We start from the raw sequence: 24344 nt of genomic DNA on the forward strand, positions 1-24344 counted from the left end.
GAAACATGAATCTTCAGATGTTCAGTTATTCTGTGCCTGATGTACTAGTCTTATCGAGTTGATTGCCTATTTTGATGTGACATTGACACTCCCCTCCCTTAAAGCGTCTTTTGTTCTCCGTAAACTTTTCAGACATTACATCCCTCAACTTGGTGGGAAACAGTTTCATTACCTCTATGGAAGGTGATAGGTTAGAAAAGAAATAATTGAGCTTTAGGCTATGCAGCAGTCAGGAAGATGATTGACTTTGGGATTATAGGTGACAGGAGAGTAAAGCTGAAAAGACAGCACTGTGACTTCAAACAAAAGGCATTCATATCATATTCTTTTTAACTGTGATGATTTGCATCACCTTTCATCTTAGTTTGTTTGTGCTTTCTGCTTCTTGATCCCAGCCAAAAGGATGTTTTGTATTCTAGCCACTTCAATTTTCTATCTGAGCAAAGTGGAGTAGTCACTACATTAATCCAAGCATTTGAGCAGTTATTCTCACAACCAGGAATAACTTTCCTATGGGTCATCAAGTTAAGGAATTTTTACAGGAGGTTACTGATCCTAAAATTTCTGTTCTTTTAAACCCTACATTGCAGTCTACCCCTGGTGATGGCAAACCATCAATGGATATGCTGCAATTACATTTTTTCCTCCCCCAAAATATTTTATCTATGTTGTATATGCAACATTAAAGTATTAAATAATATTATTTCACCTGGTAACTACAAAATCTCTAAAAGTAACATGAAATACCTTATTCATAATTATTCAGTTCACTCTTCATATTTTGTAGACCTTAAATATTAATTAAAAACTAGTTACTGGTATGTAGGGAAATATAGTCATAGATAATTTTTTGAATTTGGCATTAGTAGAGTGCATACTTGAATGGGTGAGCGAGGTATCTGGGTTCATTTTTAATATACTTTATGAAAAAAAATTGCTAGAAAAGTAAAAATGCAAACTGACCAGCCTTAAAAAAAAAAAAGCACTGTCTGTCTATTGTATTCAGCTTTCTGTTTTTACATAGTGTAGTTAAGTAGTCCCAGTGTCTTTCTATAGTTGATAAACACAATTTATGCATATAGGTAATTCTAGCCTTTCCTCCAGTGATATTCTTCACATTTAACAGCGGACTCATTTAGGGCCAGATTCTGCCGCATTTACGTGCATTGAATAGGGCCTCACTACATGAACAGTCCCAATAGAATAAATAAGACTGCTGGCCAGAATACATTACTGTACAAGGTAAATGTCAGAATCCAGCCCAAAGTAAGAGAGAGAGAGAGAGAGAAATGCTTTCTATTTTATCTACTGACAATGTTAACAGAGCACAGTATATGTGTCAGGTACTGAAGGGGGTAGAGCTAGCAAGTATATTAGCTGGGGCTGGGATTTTCCACCCAACTCCCATTGAATTTCATTAGGAGCCGAATTCCTAACTCCCTTAGGCGCCTATGAAAATGCATGCCTGTCTCTTTAAATATGTAGCACTGAGGGTAACATTTACAAATACTTCTTTTGCATAGCTTTGACTAAGAGCTATGGGAAAGCTTTCACATTTCACCTCTCCCTTTTATCTGTGCAGACATGCTTGCTTATTGAACCTGTGCTCTTTAAATGTACCACTTATGAAAGAGAGGAATCACTGATTGTTCTTGGTTGTTTCCCTCAATGGGATCCCCCCCCCCCCCCGCCATGAAACTACAAAATAAGCATCAGTTTTAATTTACATCAAAGGGGTATAATATCAATAAGCCCCCGACAAACAAGTATCTAAAAACATTAATACTTAGATGCTCATCATGAAATTCTTAAAGAAAATTACAAGACTTTTATTTTTCTACTAGCGATACTCAGCTTGAATGATTATTTCTTTAAAAAGGGCGAGGGGGGGAGAATCCAAAGCCTTCACGTTATTTTAGGTTTTGAGATTGTTAAATTTAAATGTGTTGATAGCGTCTGTGCATAAGTTTTACACCATAAGGGTTCACTTTTTTCAGTCCCAGGTTTAAATAATTGAATTTACCTCTTAAACAGATGTTCATTTCAAGCTGGATTTATGTAGTCTAAACTGTTCATTTCCTTTGACTTTTTGAGCACAGAGAATCTTGACTGGTCACTCCATTCACACTTTGGTTCAATAATATCAACCATTTACCCAAATTACTAATTTTTTGCCATTCAGAAACTCATTTTGCTTCTGCTTTCAACCAGGAACTTAGGAAACTGAAATCTATTTATTTTCACAGATAACTTGAAGCCATTAGGGGGCCCTTTCTTCCTATACTATTCACACAGCAGGCCACGTTGGACAGATGCTATTGGTTCCTTTACCCGTTTTTAAATACATTCTGCTTGAATGAGTTTATTCTGAACATATAACTATTTTAATCAGATAGAGCAACCAGAAAATATTTATTGATTTTTTGTATGCATGCAGATGATTGAGAGGCTAGTCCTGATGCTGCTGCTGATTTATACAACAATGTTTTAAATTTATTGTGTGTGTCCATCCATCTATCCATCCAGCTGTCCATCCAGTGTGTGTAGGGAAACACTTTCAAGAAAAATAAGACAACTGCATTTAATATTAGTTGCTATAAATGTCCAAAAGATGCTACATATCTGCTCATTCCAGAAACATTTCCTGGGAGCTGTCATGAAAAGAAATAGTTGATGAGTGCTCTGATATGGTTAGCGAAAGACTCATATTTGACTGAGCTGCCTGATAAGAACCTTTAAGTTGTCTGGAATATGGAATATGTAGTTTCTTCAGACATGCAACATTCTTGTGGAAGGAGAAAATAGATATCAGTGAACTTTTAAAGTGGATGCTATTTGTTTGAAATGAGACATAGAGCAAATGCTACACCCTTCATTTCCCTTTTTCCCTATCAGCCTAAACCGGAAAACACTTACTCATGTGAGTAATCTCACTGAAGTCACTTTTGACTGGATTCTGAACCTCTTGGTCATGCTGAGTATTAGCTGACTTTAGAAGCCACCCATCAAGTGGAATACAATACTACTCCATAGGAGTGTCCTTGAGTATTACTTGCAATATTATTTCTGTATATAGTACTATATATATAGTATATTTGCAATATATTTCTGTATATAGCACTATTTAACACAGCAAATTGACATCAATGCAAGGCAGCTGACATTTAGATGAAAAGTAACAGAGTGAGCTTAACTAGTGAAAATATTTTCCAATGAAGGTTATACCAATAAGTATACTTAGAGCGATCAGTGGTTAGCACTGTTTTCCTCTCTGTACTGAGGGATCCCTCACATTAGCTGCACACATTCTATTGGGCGACAGATTTGCTGCACAGTTCCTCCATGCAGGAGGTCACTCCTCAACACCTTCCTCAGCACAGTTGCACAGTATCAGAGGTGGCTCTGGGGACTGAAATTGAGCAGTCCAAAGGTTATGAAAAACTCATTCATAAATCTCAGTGCCAAAACCTAGAAACAAAATCTTTCTACTTGATTTAGGCAAATATGGTAGAGAAAAAATATACTGACTGGAAGATTTTTCTCAAAATGAATGATTAAAGTAGTATTTTTCTTTTAAATGCCATCTTTGAACTCTACTCTGCACTGATATGGCCTCAACTGGAGTATTGTGTCCAGTTCTGGGCACCACATTTCAGGAAAGATGTAGATGAATTGGAGAAAGTCCAGAGAAGAGCAACAACAATGATTAATGGTCTAGAAAACATGGCCTATGAAGGAAGATTGGAAACATTGGGTTTGTTTAGTCTGGAAAAGAGAAGACTGAGAGGGGATATGATAACAGTTTTCAAGTATATAAAAGGTTGTACAAGGAGGAGAGAGAAAAAATATTCTCCTTAACCTCTAAGGATAGGACAAGAAGCAATGGGTATATATTGCAGCAAGGGCAGTTTAGGTTGGACATTAGGAAAATAAATCCTGTCAGGGTGGTTAAGTACGGAATAAATAGCCCAGTGAGGATGTGGAATCACCATCATTAGGGATTTTTAAGAGCAGGTTAGACTGACACCTATCAGGGATGCTCTAGATCAGTAGTTCTCAAACTGGTTCTACTGCTTTTTCAGGGAAAGCCCCTGGTAGGCCGGGCCAGTTTGTTTGCCTGCTGTGTCCTCAGGTTCGGCCGATCGCGGCTCCCACTGGCCACGGTTTGCTGCTCCAGGCCAATGGGGGCTGCAGAAGCGGCGTGGGCCAAGGGATGTGCTGGTCACCCTTCCTGCAGCCCCCATTGGTCTGGAGCAGCGAACCGCGGGAACCGTGATTGGCCAAACCTGTGGACGCGACAGGTAAACAAACCAGTCTTACCCACCAGGGGCTTTCCCTGAACAAGTGGTGGCCCTAGTTTGAGAACCACTGCTCTAGATAATACTTAGTCCTACCATGAGTGCAGGGGACTGGACTAGATGACCTCTTGAGGTCCCTTCCAGTTCTATGATTCTATGATTGCCAAGTGATATGGTCCCTTCCAGTTCTATGATTCTTATTGCCAAGTGATCTGTTGCTAAAACATGAGAAGAGAGGCTCAAGGGAATGCATATACTAAAAACAGTGACACAATGTGAAATTGGAAAAAAAATGTGAGCCAAAACTAGCAGAAAATTATTTCCCTCCTTCTTCCATTATTTTACTTCTGAAAGAGTTATTTTTATAACTGTTTAACTTTGAAATAGAATATATTTGCTCACTGGACAAGGTAACCTGCCAAGTCTGGTTGGTTTACAGAAGCTTTGAAATTTGTAATTCTGTTTAAAACAAAAGTTACCTTGTAAAACTGGGATGTTCTGAGTATGAGTCACTCAAAGTTACTTTCAGCATACTTATAAAAGATGGGATTCTCCTATTCCTGCTATTTTTGTATCTTCCTACACAAATAAGGCTATGTCCACACTTAAACCACTGCACCATAGCAACTGCATCACTGTAGCACTTGAGTGTAGGTGTTCACTACAGAGATGGCAGGGGTCCTCTATAGCTGTAGTTAATCCACTTCCCCAAATGGCAGTAGCCTGGTCAATTGAAGAATTCTTCTGTTGAACTAGCTCTGTCTAAATAGGGGGTTAGGTTGGCTTAACTATGTTGGTTAGGGGTGTGGTGTGGATTTTTCAGACCCCTGATCTGCCTCGCTGGGTCCCACCTGACTTTTTAGTGTAGACCTGGCCTAAGTTACCCAGCTGAACGAGACAATAGGAGTAGTCGCAGAGTAAGGTATTACTCAATGTGAATAAAGATGGGAGTATTAGCCAAAATCATCTCATCTTTTACGATACAGCTAACTTAACCTTTAAAGTATTGTGGTTTTGGTAGGAATTAGGGGCCACAGTCAGTGATCAGGCACTTTACACACATATAGCAAAAAGATGTCCCTGCCCAGAACTGCATCTTAAATGGAAACAATAGTCATTTTCCTTTTATATTTTCCTGAAGATCACAATGATCACATGCTTGCTTGTTTGCAGTTTTCTCTGTGAGATGATGTGCTGCATTCTGAGAGGAGGGGCTGCAATTCATTTTATTACAGTTGAACCAAGTGGTTCCAACCAAGATTGGGAACTCAGTGCACTAGGTGCTATAGATGCATACAGCAAGAGAGAGTCCTTGTTTTGGAGATCGTACTGTCTAAGGAGGCAAGACTGTCAAAGGCTGAGAGAAAGGAAGTATGATTTTTGAGATGGGGACCTGAGGTCCAGAGTGATTGATTAACATGAACAAGATCACACAAGAAGTCTGTAGCAGAACCAGGAAATGAAGCCAGAACTCTTGAGTCAGAATGTAGTGCATTAACCCCAAGCTCACTGTCTTCTCCACAAATCCTGTATAATTTAATTATGCTCTGCTTATCCAAAATCAATGAGGTTTCTTCAAACGCACACACACACACAATCTCACATAGAAGCTCTTGTCACAGTGTCTACTGTGTTCCACTGCAGAGATGTCTCTAATTTACTAGGTGGTGAATTTATCCTTTAAATACACACACTATGTAAAGCACTTTGAATTACTTTTGAATGAAAACTACTGTGTAAATGTAAGGTGGTATTATGATAAACAGAAGTCACTCTGAAACTTTAGCTAATGAAACCTGCAACAGTCTAGGATGCTCTGCTAAGCATGTATAAAAGATTTGTCACTGATGAATGTTTAAAGATGTATAAAACAATTATTCAGACATGTCTCCAAATAAGACTCCGGATATGCTGAACAGGAAACATTTTTTCCCATTTTCTGCTTTCTTGGAGTCAATGCGGGGGAAGATTGTCATGTGTCTCTGACTATCATTGCTATAAGTAAGAAGTTTACAAGAATAACTTAAATATTATGAAAACTGTTAGACTCATTTTAATAGAGCTGATTTAAGATATCAACTATATTATGCATATGAAGCTGGGTCTGTTGCTGTTATTTTTTCCAGTTTCTTTTAAAAATTAAAAAATAATTAAAGCTGGGACCCCTGTTCCCAGATACCTCAGATCAACCTATTTATCATCCTATTTATCAATATGAAAAGGACAGATCAGGACTCACTGACAGCTATTTACAACCCTTGGCTTGAGAAGCTCAGGAATAAGCCAATGCTTATATTAATTCTACCTTTTGTTCCTCATATCATCTTGTATGTAAATATATACATACCCCCATCCTGTTCTGTATTGTTGTGTATGTAGCCCTCGATCCTGCAGTCAGATATGTGGATGGACTCTTGCAGCACCAATGCCGAAACTAGGTGTGTTCAATCAGCCTCCATATTGGTACAAGGATCCACCTGTGCAGATTCAGTTGTAAAATGTGCCCCCTAGTTAAGCTCTGTGGTGGATATAAGGTATTGAAAAAGCTTGTAACTCAAAGTGCATGAACTTTAGTTGGTCATCAGATGGTTGAATCCTGCAATGAAATTTTTTTCCCAATATTTACAGTTATTCCATCCAACTAACATGACCAGCTGTAATACATGAAGAAGGAAAAAATACTTTACTGTGTATAATGAAGAAAAATACTATTAAAGTGTGTAGAAGGACAGTCTGGAGATAAGCTTTTACAAATTGTGGATTGACTTGAATTTCAAACCTCTAGAACAGAGGCAACAAAATGCTACTGCTTTGCAAAAACACTGAATATGCTGAGGTGTAGAACAATGCACAGACAAATCTTCCTCTGTACAATAATTAATGATGCAGGTCTGTGGAGCACAAAGTACATCAGCAAGGTCCTGCAGAACAGCTGATAGTGCAAAGTACTTCTTTTAGTTGGCTGTCCTTCCTTGGCAGATTTGTACCTTAGAAAATTAACTTGTTTATAGCAACAACAAAGCCATGTCAATTCCTTGAATTATTTATACTGTTGTTATTATTTTTTAAAGTATTTTTCATGAATTCCAGTAGTTGGCTAAGGACAGTAGCCCAAGTATATTGTATACCTTCCAATTATTGAAGATTCCTGATATAAATTGGTGCAAGTTTAACTTCCTGGCCAGATCTGAAGTAGTGACCACTTCAGTTACTAAGAATGCATGATGATTAACTATTTGCTTGATTCCATTGAGGAGTACATTTGTTCTTAATACTGAAGAGTGATCAGCAGTCCCACTTGTACATGGCCCAGAATATTTAAAGGTGAAGATGATAGACTAGACATGTGGCCACTGGGAATTATGTATGGTATAGAGGAGAGTAGCAATATACTGGTTTATAAACTGCTGCATTCATCTTTTTCCTCTTGGAGTAAACAGACTTTTGTTTTCCTCTTCCAACAAAAATTGAGACAAAGAAATGGGTTTTCCTTTTTTGCATTGCCCAGTCATCCAAAATCCAGACAATACTTATCGGCTCCAGCCTTTATTGGATGATAAATAAATGTACTGCTGAGTGTAGAACGATAGACTCAATCCCTCTACAATTGAAATTGATGGCAAAACTGCCACTAAATTCATTGGGAGTAAGGATGGACCCATTATTTAATGATTTCTCATGATGTACAAAGGCACTGAAACATGATCCAAAGTTCAGATCCATTTTTTTTTCTCAAGTTTAACTTTAAAAAAATATGCAGATAACCTTCACATTCCAGTTTTGGCTGGGACAGTATCTGGATATACTAAATTACCATACGGGAGACTAGTGTTGTGAAATGTCCTACCCAATTGAAACCAAAGTAAAAATCCTCACAGGAAAGCCACCTCTCTTCAGCTATCTAACCCTATTTTGAGATGTGACAAATTTCAATTAGCTTCAGATAAAGTTTTGGATGTCATTCCAAAACATCAAAGCTTTTGGAGGGTTGCTCATTACTGCTGTGCACTCATGTAAGAGAACAAGAAAGCTTTTCTTGATAATTTTCAAACACAGTCCTATAAGAAAGTAGATAATGTAATTAGCAAAATATCAGCAACACAATTGGCAACTGCTCTTCCTTCTCCACATCTTATTCCAATAAAATGTCTAGGGCTATATTGACAATTGCCATGAAGCCACTTTGTTACACTGATACAAAGTGGCTGCAAAGAAGCTATAAAACACCTGGTAAATAACCCCGGTAAAGAAAGCCCAACTGATAGATCCAACATCAGCTCTACTGATTCTACCCTACCCCCTGCAGGAGGCCATGGTACAGCAGCTAAGGCCAGGGGATAGCTTGGAGGATGTGGAGGGGTTGTTGCTGGGGCAGACCAGTGCTTCAACTATTATTTGGCTGTCACAAGGCCTACAGGGGCCTTGGGCAGCTGTGTGCAAGTTAAGTGGCCTGGTTAGTTCCCAGGAGCTCCTGGATCAAGGTGCAAACTACCCACCTCAGTATTTGTGCAGAGATGATCTCCCCTATTTCTACGAGCAATTGGGGCCCTGTCACAAGCTATGTTCTTCCTCACTGTTGATGAAAGTACTTTCCAGAACCAAAGTTCTTCCCCCTCTAGGAAACCAGATAAAGTCATCTCCTCCTGTTAGTGTACAAGCAGGGAAACGAGCCCTTCTCAACCTACATTGTAACTTTCTCCCTCTCCTTCCCCTTTTCTCCTTCCTCCTGTTATGATTGTCATCTGGGCATGGTGGGTTTGTGAGGCACAGAAGCATACATTCCTGACCCTCTTAACTCTTTCCTGTATGGTTCTAATGCCCTGCAGACTTGTCAGAGGATGGGAAGAGGTTTCTTGTGTTATTTAGATTCTTGTAAGGAGTTCATTACCACAATACGTGTTCACCTGGCTTTACCTGGATGTCTCCAATCAGATTCTAAAAGGCTCAATAAGACCACAAGCCCTTTCAGAGTATTTTGAACATCCACATAGCAGACAGCAAAAACAATTACTAAGCCCACAACCTGATGGTTATGAACTTCTCTTAAATGGTTCTCATTATTTTCTACCAGTTTTCTTCTTCTCATAAAATGTAAACTCCAGGATTGAAGTCCAGTGTTCTGCCAATTAAAAATATAACACCCAGGGGATAACTGCTGGGAACATTACATACAGTAATGCAAATAATGATTTTTCTAATGCTCCAGAGATGCCCACATTTGACCTACTCTCAGTCTAGTTTATAGAAGTCAAACTGTTTAAATCTGTCTTGTGTCTCTTTTCACATGAGATGTTACTGAACACCTCAGCCAGGAAAGTTTTCCATTTAGTACCTGAAGTCTATCCCCACCCAAGGCATATCACTGCCAAATATTTCTGACAGTTTCTTTATAAATGCAATACACAGTCTTCCCTTCTGGAAATAATCTCGAGGAGCTTTAGGACTTCGGTACTTTGAAAAGGAAATTGCTTAAGCAATTACATTGTTTCAGCCAATCAACTGACTATTCTACTATTTGAGGAGGTATTTTCTGCTTATTGCATCATGTACTTTACTAAAGAGAAGAAATGGATTAGCAAAATCCAGGCCAAGTGAATAAAAATATAGCCAAACGTAAAGCATGTGGGCATCACAATCACTTCAGCATGCATATGATTTGGACTCTGTGTCAGAGGTACTTCATCAATGCTGTATAATATCAGAGGCACCCTCTTATCTGAGAAACAGACTTTCACCCCACACTGTTGCAGTACTTAAATACATCAGCCCAAAGCTTCTTGCTGTTGGTTCTTTAGACTTTGAACACTTTAAAACCAGTTTCCAGGGCCTTCTTAATTTAGGGATCCTTTCTCAGAAATGCAATCCTTTTGGAAATCCACCAGCACCTATGTCTAGTGAGCTAAAGGGCCTGATGCAAGATATTTATTTAGTTTGTCTTGTTTTTATGGAAAGGGAGCTTTGTGTCCTCTTGACTGAGAATATGACAAAATGGTTGCTAAAACTCTTGTAGGCAGCAACCATGTTTCTCCCGTTACCTATGCATAAGTTATGTTTTGTTTTATTTTTTTAATTTTGAAAATGTGTCTAGTCACCATGGAGAAGGATGCTGTAATAAATATGTTATATTTCTAGTGGGCAGAGGACTGGAGTGTGATCTGTGTCTTGAGGTTACGTTTACACCTCACACCTCCTGAGGTGGCATGTAGGTTCTGTGCAGCTACATGAAGCAGTGAAAAGCAGGTTGCATCACATGTGTCAGGGAGAGACTCGGGGGGACGAGGGAAGGGCTTGGGAGCAGGGAGCTGCCGGAGACTTTCACCATTGCCTCTCCCTCTGCACCAGAGCCTTCCCTACTGCCAGAGTCGTTCCTTGTTACCTCCGCAAATGCAAGAATCTTTCCCCAGTGCTGGAGCATTTTCCCATACTGGTGAAAGTCTCCAGCAGTGAGGAGGCAGTGGGACACTATACTGTTAAAAATATAAGTGTAGAAAGGGTGAGTAGAGAGCCCTGAAGGCTACATACTAGGGTACATACCCACAGGGTTCAGAAATGTCTTTGCTCTATTTGCCTAAGTGGTATCTCATCATCTACACTGATATTTATATCTTTGCTAGGGGTACATACAATGTCTGTATTTTACATTCTGCTGAAAGGAATGTGCAGAGTAGACATTATTCTTTCTTAAGCTTTTTTGGAGTGGGAGTTGCTTTACATGTTCATTTGTGCATCTTCAGCACCCTACTAATAAATCTTGAGTTCAGATAATAAAATATAATTAGGTCAAACTTCACACTGCTTGCCTTGTAGATGATGCTTTAACTTCTGGATTTAACTGCAGGCTTGTGGGTTTGTGAATGTAGAGATGTGCCAACTCAGTGAATTCTAGCAGTAAATCATAAGATGCCCTGGTCTCGGGAAGGATAGTATACGAATGAAAATAAATGTATATAATAACTTATAGGTTTTAAAGCTGAGTCTTTCCCCAAATTGCAATAAGACCAATTTATTCTCATATTTTGATCCTGTGTTTTGCTTGTATATTCACCATCACTGGTCATTCATTTCTGCTTTTATATATATATATATATACACACACACACACACATTATTTACCTGTTGGCTCACCTTTTGGTATGCATCATGCAATATCTGTGGTGGAAAAATATGGTGGTGTTCTTTGACGTGCTAATAGTGGAATAGATGTATCATTTTAAGGTAGTCATGTGGGTATTTTGTATCCCAGAGGACAGATATAATACAGCAATTAAATGATTACCCAGGCATCACTTTGCTGCTCCAACTCACAGGAACATGTGGGACTCAAAAGAAGATTGTACCTCATGCAGCATTAGCACCTTTATTTTACTTTTTTTTTTCTTCAAAACACTTTAAAAAATGTGCAGGGCATCCTCGTTCAACTGGTTTCAGTAGATGACTCTACATATTAATTGCTGGTGCTACTAATGTAAAGCCATTTTAAGTAAATTCCTTTTAGGGCCTCACACTTCTTGTATTTGACATAAATGCAATATAATCTAAACTTTCTAAAATACTCTTCAAACCTGTGTATACACCTTGACAAGGTCATTATTTTTAGCCCCCGAGTCCTGCTCCTTTTGAAGTCAAACCCTAAATATCCTTTTCTCCAAATGCACAGAACTAGAACCTGAGTCTCTTCCTACTTTACAGCATTATGAACCAGGAGTAATGCTACTGAAATTAATGGCATTCTTCTGACATAAAATTGGTATGAGAGAGCAGAGAATCAATTCCCTATCTTCTGTATAACTAAGTTCTTAAATTGCCTTAGTTATTTCTGTAGCCTTTTTTATATTTACTTAGTTATAGTTTTGTATAGCTAGGAACTAAACTAATTACTTCTCAGTATCTATGTTTATACACCCAAATTGTGGTGACTTTATTGTTTCTAAAGTCGTTGGCAAATTATATAGAGTTCTACTGAGAGAATTGTGACTGCAGGCCTAGTCAGACAAATATTACTACTAGATTTAGGATTGAAGTGAATTTGGGACTATGAGCTATTGTTGTTTCCAAAAACAGACATTGGGAATATTTTCTCTGGTGTTTTTTAAATACTCCTAATCTCCTCCATATAACAAGAGGAAGTCATGTTAACATGTGCCATGTTCCTAGGGATCAGTGTAGGCAAAACATACAGAAAATTGTGGTTCTATTTGAAGCACCTGGTCCTACAGTGCTTACTCAGGAAATTTACCTATTACTTTCTAAGGACGTTTGCATGAACAAGGAGTAGAGGATTGGACCATAAATCTGATTTCATGACATTTTGTATGTTTGTGTATATTGGCAGGGACAAGGGAATGCCAGTATAGCTCTTGCATCCATTTTTGTACTAATATAGTCTTGAAATGAGTCCATGTCTTTCTATTGTTTTCTTAGAACAATATGGGCTCCCTCAATGGCTGACAGGATACATCAGTTCTCAGTGATATTAAGCAAAAGTGGTGTTGTGTGGCGTCAGATTGTCTGTCTGTATTTGCTCTCCTTTGCAAACCCAGGTGGTTCTCTAACAGTGTGACTGCAGATCAATGATCAGAAGAGAATTGGTTAACACTGACCTAAACTGCTGCCATTTGCTGGCGGGTGTGGGGGGGGCGCTTCTGTTTTCAGTATAATGGATTGCAGATTGTTGGAATAGAAAGGCCTAAGGAAGTTGTCCCATAGAATTGTGGGAAGCTTCCAGATGACTCCCAGGACCTGAGTGAAGTGGGGCTGTGGCTACACTGCAAATAAATAGGGCTCAGACCCTCGGTCCTGTCATGACTCTACCTCAGACCGTTCAGCCCTACAGGTTCTTGGGAGCCTGGGTCCAAGTCCTGGGTTAGTGCAGTTGCAGTGTAGATGTAAGGGGGGATTATGCTTGAGCCTGGGTTCAAGCATTGGCTTACATTGCAGTGGAGATGTACCCACGGAAAGTCAGGATTGACATTTTCCTGTTTGTTCCAAAAGAAGAGCCCTATGCCAAACTGGGTACTGCTTGCTTTTGCTAGGGTTAGGGTGGAAGGAGAGAGAAATACCAAGGTCTGTGATAAGTCATATGTTCTTTCTGCCTGGCTTGTCTATGCTTGAAATGCTACAGCAGCACAGCTGTAGCCCTGGAGATGCGCACCACTATAACACTTCAGTGTAGACACACACTACAGCAGTGGGAGGGGTTCTTGCATCATGCAGTTAATCCACCTCCCTGAGAGGCAGTAGTTAGGCTGATGGAAGAATTATTCGGTCATCCAAGCACTGTCTACATGGGGTTTAGGTTGGCTTAACTATGTCTTTCAGGGATGTGGATTTTTCACACTCCTGAGTGACATAGTTGGGTAGACCTCACTTGTTAGTGTAGACTGGGCCTTAGGGAGGTAGATTCCCTATGCTGATGGGAGACTATGCTGAAGCACTACAATGGCACAGCTACATCACTGCCGCTGTGCCACTGTAGCATTTTAAGTGTAGACAAGCCCCAAGTGTAGCAAGCTACACAACTTCACAGCTAAACCTTGCTTGCTGATGTGGACTTGTCTGGGAATTTCCTGACTTTGTTTTTCTGTGCTATGAGAAGAGAACCAACACTTCCTCTTTCATCCTTTCAGACTCCCCACTCTCTTTTAACCCTCCTTTAATGCAGGCCATCTGGGGAGTCCTAATTTTTTGCTGACAGGTTGAACATTTTCTCTGGGGCAGGGAAAGACCCTCTGCCTTTTTCCATATGTGAGCAGATAACCCCATCTCTTTCTAATTTTATGTGTGGGCTATGTGCATCCTATCCCATCACCCTATGCAAGCGAACAATAAATGTAAATTTTCATAAAGTCACTTTCTGAAGGGCATGTACTTATCTTTCATGTTAGGTTTTACCCGATTATTTTGGACATGCATTAAGATGCATCTGGAAAGAAGATTAGGATATTGTATTGCCAACTCCAAACTTTCACAGATTCAGTCAGACTCTCAAAATTCATGATAATGACTTAAACTATTATTTAAAAAAGAACTCCATGATTTTTATTTTCCAATTGTTTCTTTAAAACTTTAGAATGCACATGGGTCACATTACCAAGTTTTCTTTTCTTTTTTACATTTATGATAGCTAGAACCATTATTTTATTTTATTTTTAAAAAGAATATAAATAAAAGATGATGAGTTACTCGTGTAATCATGCAACCCCTTGTCTCCAGGAGCTGAGGCATTTAGTAAAACATCCAATATTGTAAGATTTGTGATAAAGTTGTGACAGTTGGAAATACTGAGTGTGTATAACCTGGAACAAGGAAGAAGAGATTCTGAAAGTCAGACTAGCACAGTGGTTCTCAAACTAGGGCTGCTGCTTGTTCAGGGAAAGCCCCTGGCGGCCCAAGCCGGTTTGTTTACCTGCCGCGTCAGCAGGTTCGGTCGATCGCAGCTCCCACTGGCCACGGTTTGCCGCTCCAGGCCAATGGGGGCTGCAGGAAGCAGTGCGGGCCAAGGGATGTGCTGGCCGCCCTTCCTGCAGCCCCCATTTGCCTGGAGCAGTGAACTGCAGCCAGTGGGAGCTGCGATCTGCCAAACCTGAGGACGCGGCAGGTAAACAAACTGGCCCGGCCCACCAGGGGCTTTCCCTGAACAAGCAGTGGCCCTAGTTTGAGAACCACTGGCAGCACCTATGACAAGAAGTTCAGATTTATATTTGCAGTTTCCCAAACTTCAAAAGTTTTGGATTTGAGGTTCTGATTCTCGCCATCCTCTTACAATAAATATATATATAATCTGTTTTAAAACATCCAGATGTTAAATACTTACTGCACATTGTTTTTTAAAAGTAATTCCTACCTAATTTAAAATGTGCATAGTAGTACTCAAACAGCAAAGAATTTTATACTTTCACATTTCAAATACTGTAGCTGAGGTAAATTATTGGTCAGCAAAAGAATGCTCACTTTTCCCCGCTCCTCCAACAAAAATAAGTCTCAGTCTACTTTTCCAAAATGAAGCCAGAGTAATGTTGTCTATTGTAAAACCTGAGCCTTCCATATTTCTATCTACTTACTTCCCTTTACCTTATCACAGAGAGAAGAGTCTTGGGAGCTAAGTTATTGTGCCTTTGTAGAATGAATTCATCAAATTCTGCTTTTACTGTCCAAAATGAGGGAATGATCTGCAAGAGTTTAAACAAATCTTTCCTTTTAGGAGAAGATTTGAAACAGGAAGAAGACATCTATATGTAGGTTCACTTTGCTAAATTCTACCTTCCTGCAGCAGGCAAACTCACAAACACATCCCTATGATATTTGTAACGTCTGATGAAAATAACAGTTTATAACAAAGCAAGTCTATAACACCACTGTATTTTTCAGACTGATTACCTTTCTCTTTGCACCAGTGAGAGCCACAAACACCATTAAAGAATCTGATCTGGAAATGCACTGAACAATATGATCTCATCTTGTATAACTACTGACTACACACAAACCCATTATAACATTTAACGTACACATGCTCATTTACTTTATATAATAAAAGATTAAACCAACCCAGTAATGCTCTTGTCAATACAAAAACAATCAAAAGTTGGCACATTTTTAAATACCTAGAGAAAACTGTGTCCCTTTCATTCATACTAAGCATGAGACAGTGTCTTTTGTTAAATGTCCCATAAACCTTGCTTTAACATTGCTTTCATTGTTATGGTTGCCAACTCTCCAGGATTGTCCTGGAGTCTCCAGGAATTAAAGACTATGTCATGTGTCGAAACCTCTGGGAATACATCTAACCAAAATTGGCAACCCTATGAATAGCGTAATTATTATTCTACAAGTGTAAGAACCCATCTCTTGCCTTCAGAAGAATGTGCTGCTTTACACATTTAAAAATAAGGTAGCTAGCAAACTCTGCTTTGCGAGACAGTGACCTGACCCTTAAAAGCACTTATGAGGCAAGGAAGCTATGGTGTTTATTTTCTTCCTTGACTGGAAATGAAGCATGTTGTGTAAATAGGGACAAAATTCTGGTGCGGACCACAGAGAGTCATGCCCTGAAGAAACTCCTCATTACATTGTGTTTGAAAAGATGCGGGAGCCTTTATCAATTGCATACTGAATAATTTGACTATTCCGTCCAAACAACCATCCCCAAATGCACTGTAAGAAACAGTTGTATGACTAAATTCTGCCTGGTGATTGCCATAGGTCTATTATTGATAAACTGCTTTTGAAATCCCTCTGTGGAGATCATTAGCTTGAGGCACAAATATCTTCCCATACAAACCTACATGCTATACTTGTAATGGTCAAATCCTCTAGTGATGATATAAATATTACTTAAAGTGAATTTTGCCTCTACAGCTGTATCTGTAGACCACAAAATGCTCCTGTTCCAGCCTTTGGCTTCCTGAACTGCAGTTGGGCTCAATGACCCAAAAGAGAGATGATGCCAGATGACTTATGTTCTCAGTCAATACATAAGAGACCATCCAATTTTGTATTTATTATACATGCTGAAAGGCTGATTAGGCATGCCAGCACATAACCTCCATGGGCGTTGTAGCTAAGTGCGTGTGTGTGTACACAGAAACTTCGTGTCCCTGTAGCCATAAGGTGGATGATTGCGCCATCTGCTTTAAAGCCTTGAGAGACTGCAAACAACTGGTGGAGCTGTGGCCTTTAAAAAATAAAATGTACCCACTAAAAATAAACTAAGTAAATTGAAACAGCCTGGGTGCTCTGATAACAAACAGCATGCCTGGCCCGCACTAGTAGTTGCTGTGATGGCTCCCTCACCTGCATTTAGCAACTGTAAATTGCTTGGTTCAAATAAGCACTTTTGCTGAGCAGAGCTGTGGTCAATAAAGTCGTAATGATTAACCCTCTGAGGGCAACAGGTAATGAATCAGTCTGTACTCCCTTAGGCACCAGTCCTAGCAGGGAAATTTTATATTTGGGTAGGAGAATATCATTTAATAGACCAGCAAACGTGCCCATCTCCACAATTAATTTTTACTCCCTGGGGGGAAATAAAAACTGCTTTTCTCATCTGAAATACAAGATCATGATACATTATACTTGGGCATTGAATGACACCAACAAATAGTTTTTACTCTGATGGATATGGTATTCCTTCATTACCCGACAGGCTTAATTTTACTAGGGGCTAGTGCTATGGATATTGCCAAACTACTGTAAATCTACCATAATCTAGGTGCCTAATGTTGATTTCTATACCACGAAAACTACCACCTTTAACCTAAGTATAATGTAAGTAACCTGAAAGCCAAGCAGTTCTGCTGTATTATATGACCTGCAAATTGTTTCTTCCTGCTTATACAGCTGGGAAGACATAGAATAGTTAAGAGAAATCTAATTCTGGTCTAATTAATATCATCACGCTCATCATGGACTAACCACTACATCTCAATCCACTGCTGTATCAATTGCCAGTCCTAACCTGTACAGTGATCCCTATACTTCATTTCATTTGCCAATAAAAATTAAGGTAAAACTTCCTATTTATGAGTCAAATTCTGTTCTCATATCCTCTGATGTAACACCATTGACTATTGTGGAGTTAATCTGGATTTACATTACACCAGTATAACCAAGAGCAGAATTTGGCTTTATATATTTATACATTATAAAAAATCCATATATATTTCCTTATTGTTTCATAAATTACAGTATACTTACTGACTTGGAGTCTGATTCTTTTGTGCCTTGCAGGTTTTGCCGTCCATTTACAGCACTGTAGAATGCTACCACATCAGAATGGCAGTGTTTTATATTCACTTTCAACTGTAAATGACTGCATATGGTGAAAGGCTGTGGGGAACTAGACGCTATGGTATTTCATGAATTAAAGAAATACTTTTAACATTTTGATGTTTGATTTTAGACTCTTTTGAAAGTTACATTTGAAAATTTATATTCCTGACTCTTCCCATGAAGCAGCTGGTAAAATTCTGGTTGGTCTTTCTATTGTTTATTCTGTAGGTAGGGACTCAGTCTTTTAATATTTGTGAAGTATTATCCACACTTATGACACTTGTTTACTGAAGGGTAATATTAAAATCTTAGTGCATAGGAGAATATAAACACTTTAGATATTCAGCTTCATCTAAGGTTAATATCCACTTTCTTATACTTAGAATGTTCTGACTATTGCATTTGGCTATCGTATCTCTGGTTTAAGGGGCAGACTGGCAGATGGAGGAAGTCCCTGGACTTTTGCCATGCTTAATCTGGCCATCCCATTGATAATGGCCAAAGTAAGCCGTGAATAAGCTGTCATTAGTCTTTGCTGCTGGACCAGATGCAGGAGTTCCCATGGCACTCCATTAACCATCTGTGACTTCCTTGTTGCGAAACTCTTCCGATTTCCAAAATCATTGTCCTTTTATTCAGGCTGTCAATCTAGTACAGAAAAAATATTTTTTTAGTAGTTAGTTATGAAATGACAATAGTTGTATCATAGGTCTGGTTGCAAATGAGTCTCCATTAGAAGCCTGATTTTGCCTCTCCTCTAAAATGCACAAAAAAAACCCCAAGCCCACCCAGCATCTGTCTCAAAATTGCTAGGTTAGATCTGAAGTCGGGGTAGAAATTTTCACAAAATACTAACTTAATCAGAGAAGAGGCTCCTGACATATGATACTCTCTAATATAGGGGTTAAATGCTGTTCCAACATTCTTTTTAGATTTTTTTCAACTTTGTAGCAATAAAATAAAGGAAGAGAGCAAATCTGCTTTAGTGGATTGAGATCTGTAGTGCCAAAGACTCAAATTTAGTTGATTTAATGTGTGGTTTCAAGAGTTATTAAAATGTAGTTTATATTATTAGCAGATAACATTGTATAGCTCAACAGAAGACAGAGGGAAACATTTACAAAAAGTGCACCACTCTACCCTTCTTTTTAGATGAGATAGAGGTGAAAAGTATAGCTATGCAGTTTTTTCTATAGGGAAAAAGATATTTTTCCTATAAAAAGGCTCATGAAGAGCCTCTCTTATAGAGAGAGAAGAGTGCTTTCCTCCTTTATGTGGACTTAAAGAGATCTGCAGCAGGGGAACGCCACCCACCCCTCCAGCAAGCCTTAAATTCATTGTTCTTCCCCCTGCCTTTATTAAGCTCATGGAGGGCAAACCCCAACTCACCAGGAGCCTTAGCTTAATTGTGATGCCTCAAATAGCCATTTTGGCTCATTGCATGCAGTGTTATAGCCTTGTTGGTCCCAAGATAGTAGAGAGACAAGATGGGTGATGCAATATCTTTTATCGGTCTAAAAAGCTTTTGTGCTTACACAGAGCTCTTCTTCAGGTCTGCAGAAGAGCTCTGTGTAAGCTTGTAAGCTTGTCTCTCTCATCAGCAGAAGTTGGTCCAATAAAAGATTTTCTCTCTAAGTTTGGTTCACCGGAGGATAATGACCCTATTTTGGTTTGTCAGGGGTAGGGAGCCTATTAAGGTTTTGAAGTCCCTCCTAAGTTTCATGGGGTGATGTCTGAACAGACTTCCTAGGGTAACAAGGGGACTCCAATTTAAAGATTTTTAAGGGCTCTCCCTTTCTGTTAATTTCAGGAGATCCACGGAAATGGGGATGGTCCTCAGAACCACCTCTCCGAGACCCTTATCCTCCCTCAGTTTCCCTTCTCTGCAGATCTCCTTCGGGAGATCTGGAAGGGTTGGAACCTTAAAGGGGAGTGGCTATCAGGGGTCATTCCCTACTGAAGTCTACACAAACGGAGAACACTCAGGCAGGGAATTTATCCCCAGGCACCTATGGATTTTGGGAGATACCCTAGAGGTCTGTGTCATGCATGATAGTCTTGTGCCTTCACACCGGCTCTGGTGTTCCTGCCTTCCATAAGGCTCTTTGGCAGCATGGCTCCATCTGCAGCTGCCCGAGAACAACCTACTTTCCATGCTTTGGGGAGGGTCCACATGATGAAGGAGGTTTGCTGAAAAATGAATACAGCCTCAAGATAGTTGAACGTCTCAGAGGATTCCCCATGCAGGGGTGGGGAATGGGGAGGAGATGTATGCAGTAGACACAGATCCCTGACTCTTCCGCAGTGGAAAATATTTTTGGAGGTGGTTTTCTGAGAACCTTGAAAGGGCTGATTTGCCCATTTGGTTCAAGAAGGTGGAGATGTGTATGTGCATTTGAGGGGAGGAAGAGCAGGGCTCCTGTTTCTAGCCTTAATAAATCATGAGAGAACTCTCCTTAAACCTGTCATTGTTTCACACCCAAATATGCCCCTTGCTACATTTCAAAGCAGTGTGAATGTTGAAGGGAAAAATTCCACAGTTGTGGTGGATAGGTAAGGGAGAAGGAGGAAATATTTCTCTAGCAGGCTGTTTTTAAAAGATGGCAGCTGGTTGAGGCTGCTTAGGGATTGGACATGTGAGAATGAATTCTAGGAAGAGGATTCCTTGTGCAATATCCCCTTGTTGACAGCAGGGATCAAACCTGGGATCTCTTTGAGCTTAATGCATAAGCCTCTACTGCCTTAAAAGATGCATCTCTTTTAACCAAGGCTGTAACAGGTCCATTGATTGCTGGCTGGCCTAGCCACTAGAAGAGCTGGGCAGAGTGCCACGCTGAGCAGCCAGGGGTTACACTTGGGAGGCTATCAGTTGTGTGTATCACATGGCTTTGTCATTTATGAACAATATCTCGGGGTGTATGTATAGCTACAAAGTGCAAATATCTTTTCATATGCAAATGTATGTAGACGGGTGGACACTTTTTTAGGACTCCTCTTCCAGAAGGACTTTGCTAGCAGTTGGAAGGGAGCATAACGTGTGTGTGTGTGTGTGTGTGTGTCCAGGATAAATTTACTTGCATTCTTTCACAGACAAGAATTTATACAAATGTCAGGACTTTATTGAATATAATAAGATGAGACCATCTAGCCCAGTATCCTGTCTTATGACAGTGGCCTTTTCTTAGAGGTGAAATGAAATGTTTGCTAGCCAGAGACTGTCTTTCACTTGAACTTGCCATAGCGATGGGTCCATAATTTAAAGATAAATTGCGATCATCTGGTATTTAAGTGACAACATGGTTTTTATTGCATTGTGTTGTGCTTGGCAGATTGTTAAAATATACCATACAAGTCTGTGATATTTTTCATTAACAGATGCTATTATATACAACCATTCACTGAATAGAAATTGTGCATAGCCTGGGAGTTTTCTGGGAGCCAACTGATAAAGGACCTTATTCTTAAAAGCATTTCCATTCCCTGTCAAATGTTGACACAATAGCCAAGAACTCAAATTGTAATTTTCAAAATCACCTTGCAGATTATTATTAGAGGCTGATGGAATACCACAGAGCTCAGTACACTCCGTTCTTTTAAAATTATCAGCAGGGCACAGTTAATTTAGTAACTGTTATTTATCCACGTGAGGTTTTATTTTAATTTTTTCTTAGTTTGTCTCAACTATTTACTCCCACTTGTGGTTAATGATGAACAATCTTTTCCTGTGATTACTATAAGGTGGCAGAGATGTATCAAACTGGCTCATTTAATGAGACTCTTTCATGAAAGAATGAAATTAGGTCTTGTTGTCACTGCTACAGTGAGCTTGAGGTAGGCCATGTCTACACTACGGGGACAGTTACAGTGCTGTAGGTATGCTGGCATACCCCCATACCATAGACACAGCGCACAGTGACAGAAGAGGGTTTTCCATCACTGCAAGAACTCAGTTTTCCTGAGTGATGGTAGCTAGGTTGATGCAAGCTGTGTCTATACTGAGAGCTAGGGCCGTTTTTCACACCCCTGAGCCCTGTCGCTATGTCAGCCTAACTTGTGAGTGCAAGCCAGGCCTCAGGTTAACTCCACTTGAATTAGTCTAGCTTGAGGGAGAACAGAATGAGGGTGACCACTATGCAAAGCAACCGCAGAGCTACACAGTGATTTGATTAGCATCATAGAGTGATTGGATTAGCAGTTGATTAGCTGTAACTTCAGTTGATACATCTGTGCTGCGTTACTAGCTCTAGCAGCCCTGAGACTTAAAATCACACCCCCAGTGGGCCAGCTTGCTCAATTTCAAAATGCCACGTAACTCAACCTAGAGCAGCGGTTCAAAACTTTAGCAACCCAAGGACCCTCATTTAGATATAAAATCTTTTGCAGACCCCCCCCACCCCCACCCCCACCACTAGGCCCCGCCCCAACTCCACCCCTTCCCCCAAGGCCCCACCCCCGCCTCTCCTCTTCCCTGCCTCTTTCCGCCCCGTCCCCGCTCCTCCACCACCCTCCCAGCACCTCCTGCATGTTGGGGAACACCTGTTCACCGGCATGCAGGGGGTGCTGCGAGGGACGGGTAAAAGTTAATCAGTGGGGCCCTTGGCCCCTCGGGAGTAACCTCGTGACCCGCTTTGAGAAACCCCAGTTTGAGAAACGTTGACCTAGAGAATTGTAGGTGTGTGGATGGGAATTGGGTTGGGGCAAAGCTCGAGTTATAGTTCGAGCCAACAATACAGTGAAAGCAGATCCTTAAATTGAAGTAAATTCTTTTTTATGTAAACATCCTCATTATGGACCTTATTGTGAAATCATTTATCAGTTACAAGGTCAAAATCCAGATGATTTCAATGGGGCTTGTGCCTGAATAAGAACTCAGTCAAGACTATATGGCGTCTGAGATATGAATCTCAGAGCAGCAATGAGAAGCAATATTGTATGAATATGTTGTATATCCGCTGGTATTTATAACTCCAAGTATGCAAGAAATCCATTACCAGAAAATCAGGAATAGTACATAAGCCATAGCTTTTGGTTAGACTTCAGAAGTACCCTATGTAGTCACTGCAACACTCTTACCTGGAGAATGTAAAGTTCTAGGTGGTTCTTGTGACAGGAAAGGAAACAGCCTTCTGGCCAGCCATAGATGTTGAAATTCATTATGGCCCCAGTTACAATCTGAGAGCCAGATGTTTTTCTGATGATCTGAGGGTACGATAGAGAGAGGGCAGTGTGCAAGTTGCATACTCCGATTGGGCACACCAGGAGTAAATTCCCAGTAGAGCGTGTGGCATCAACCATTTCTCTAAATGGCATCAGCCCCTTCCCATAAATTGTATAGCCAACAAGCCTCATTTACATTTTATTCAGGTTGTGACAGTCAGTTTCTCTTTCATGTGGAACATTATCTTGTTCAGGGATGGAAAGACTGCAAAATTAGAGTGTGATAGAGCTGAGCATCCTTATATACTGAGGATGCTTCAGTCCAAAATATCAGTCTCCCCTAGTGTCTTCACAAATGTATGGTAGGTGGCAAAAGGGAATGCTGAAGTCCCTGCACATGAAAGCCTTTGGAGAGAATGAGTCAAGGGCTATCTTCACTGAGCTGACAGGAAGAAATGACAATAGAGAATATCACTACTACTATTAACATTAACTACTACTATTAACATCACTACTACACTAATAGTAGTAGTGATGCCAAGGCTCTCCCAATAAATCTGGGGCTGTGGTGTTTGTATGCCCCAAGAGCCAAGGCTTTCTGCCTCTTGGCAGAAAGAGCATGTTTGTAAAGTGTGTGACATATATCCCACTAGTAACAAGTAGTAACAAGTAACAAGAGATAACAGCTCACTACTGCTGACAGCTAAAGGATTTACTTATCCATGATAGAGGTCCGTTTTAGTCCAGGTCTTGGATTAAAACCCTGTTGATGTGCGAGGGTTGTTACAGGGTAACAGAGTCACCAATTACTTTTAGGAAAAATTGCTATGACAACTTTTCACACTTGCAATCAGTTTACATTTTGAATGTGTCTCTGAAATGAGGGGGGCTAGAAATGTACCCTACTTTTAAATGAAAGCTGGGATTAGAATAATACTTAGGGGGCCAAAACATCATGGACCCCAAATGGTGAGCCTCTGTTACTGAGACTAATTACAGTAACTTCTCCAAAGTCCAATGTAGCTGTGTGATGATTTTATCTGAGTTAAGTACATATAATGTGAATGTCAGAGTGCATGATCACGGTAGTCCCTGCTGATCTTAACATCCAAACTTCCCCAT

At 40.0% G+C, this 24344-nt stretch overlaps 1 protein-coding gene across 1 annotated transcript in view; it reads left to right on the forward strand.

Annotated features, from left to right (window-relative positions):
* CDH18 (cadherin 18) overlaps positions 1-24344 on the forward strand; it is an 849773-nt gene that overhangs the window by 855 nt on the left and 824574 nt on the right. The window lies entirely within an intron of this gene.

The sequence above is a fragment of the Lepidochelys olivacea genome (assembly GCF_965140295.1).
Source record: "Lepidochelys olivacea isolate rLepOli2 genome assembly, chromosome: 2".
In the NCBI taxonomy this organism is placed as follows: domain Eukaryota; kingdom Metazoa; phylum Chordata; order Testudines; family Cheloniidae; genus Lepidochelys; species Lepidochelys olivacea.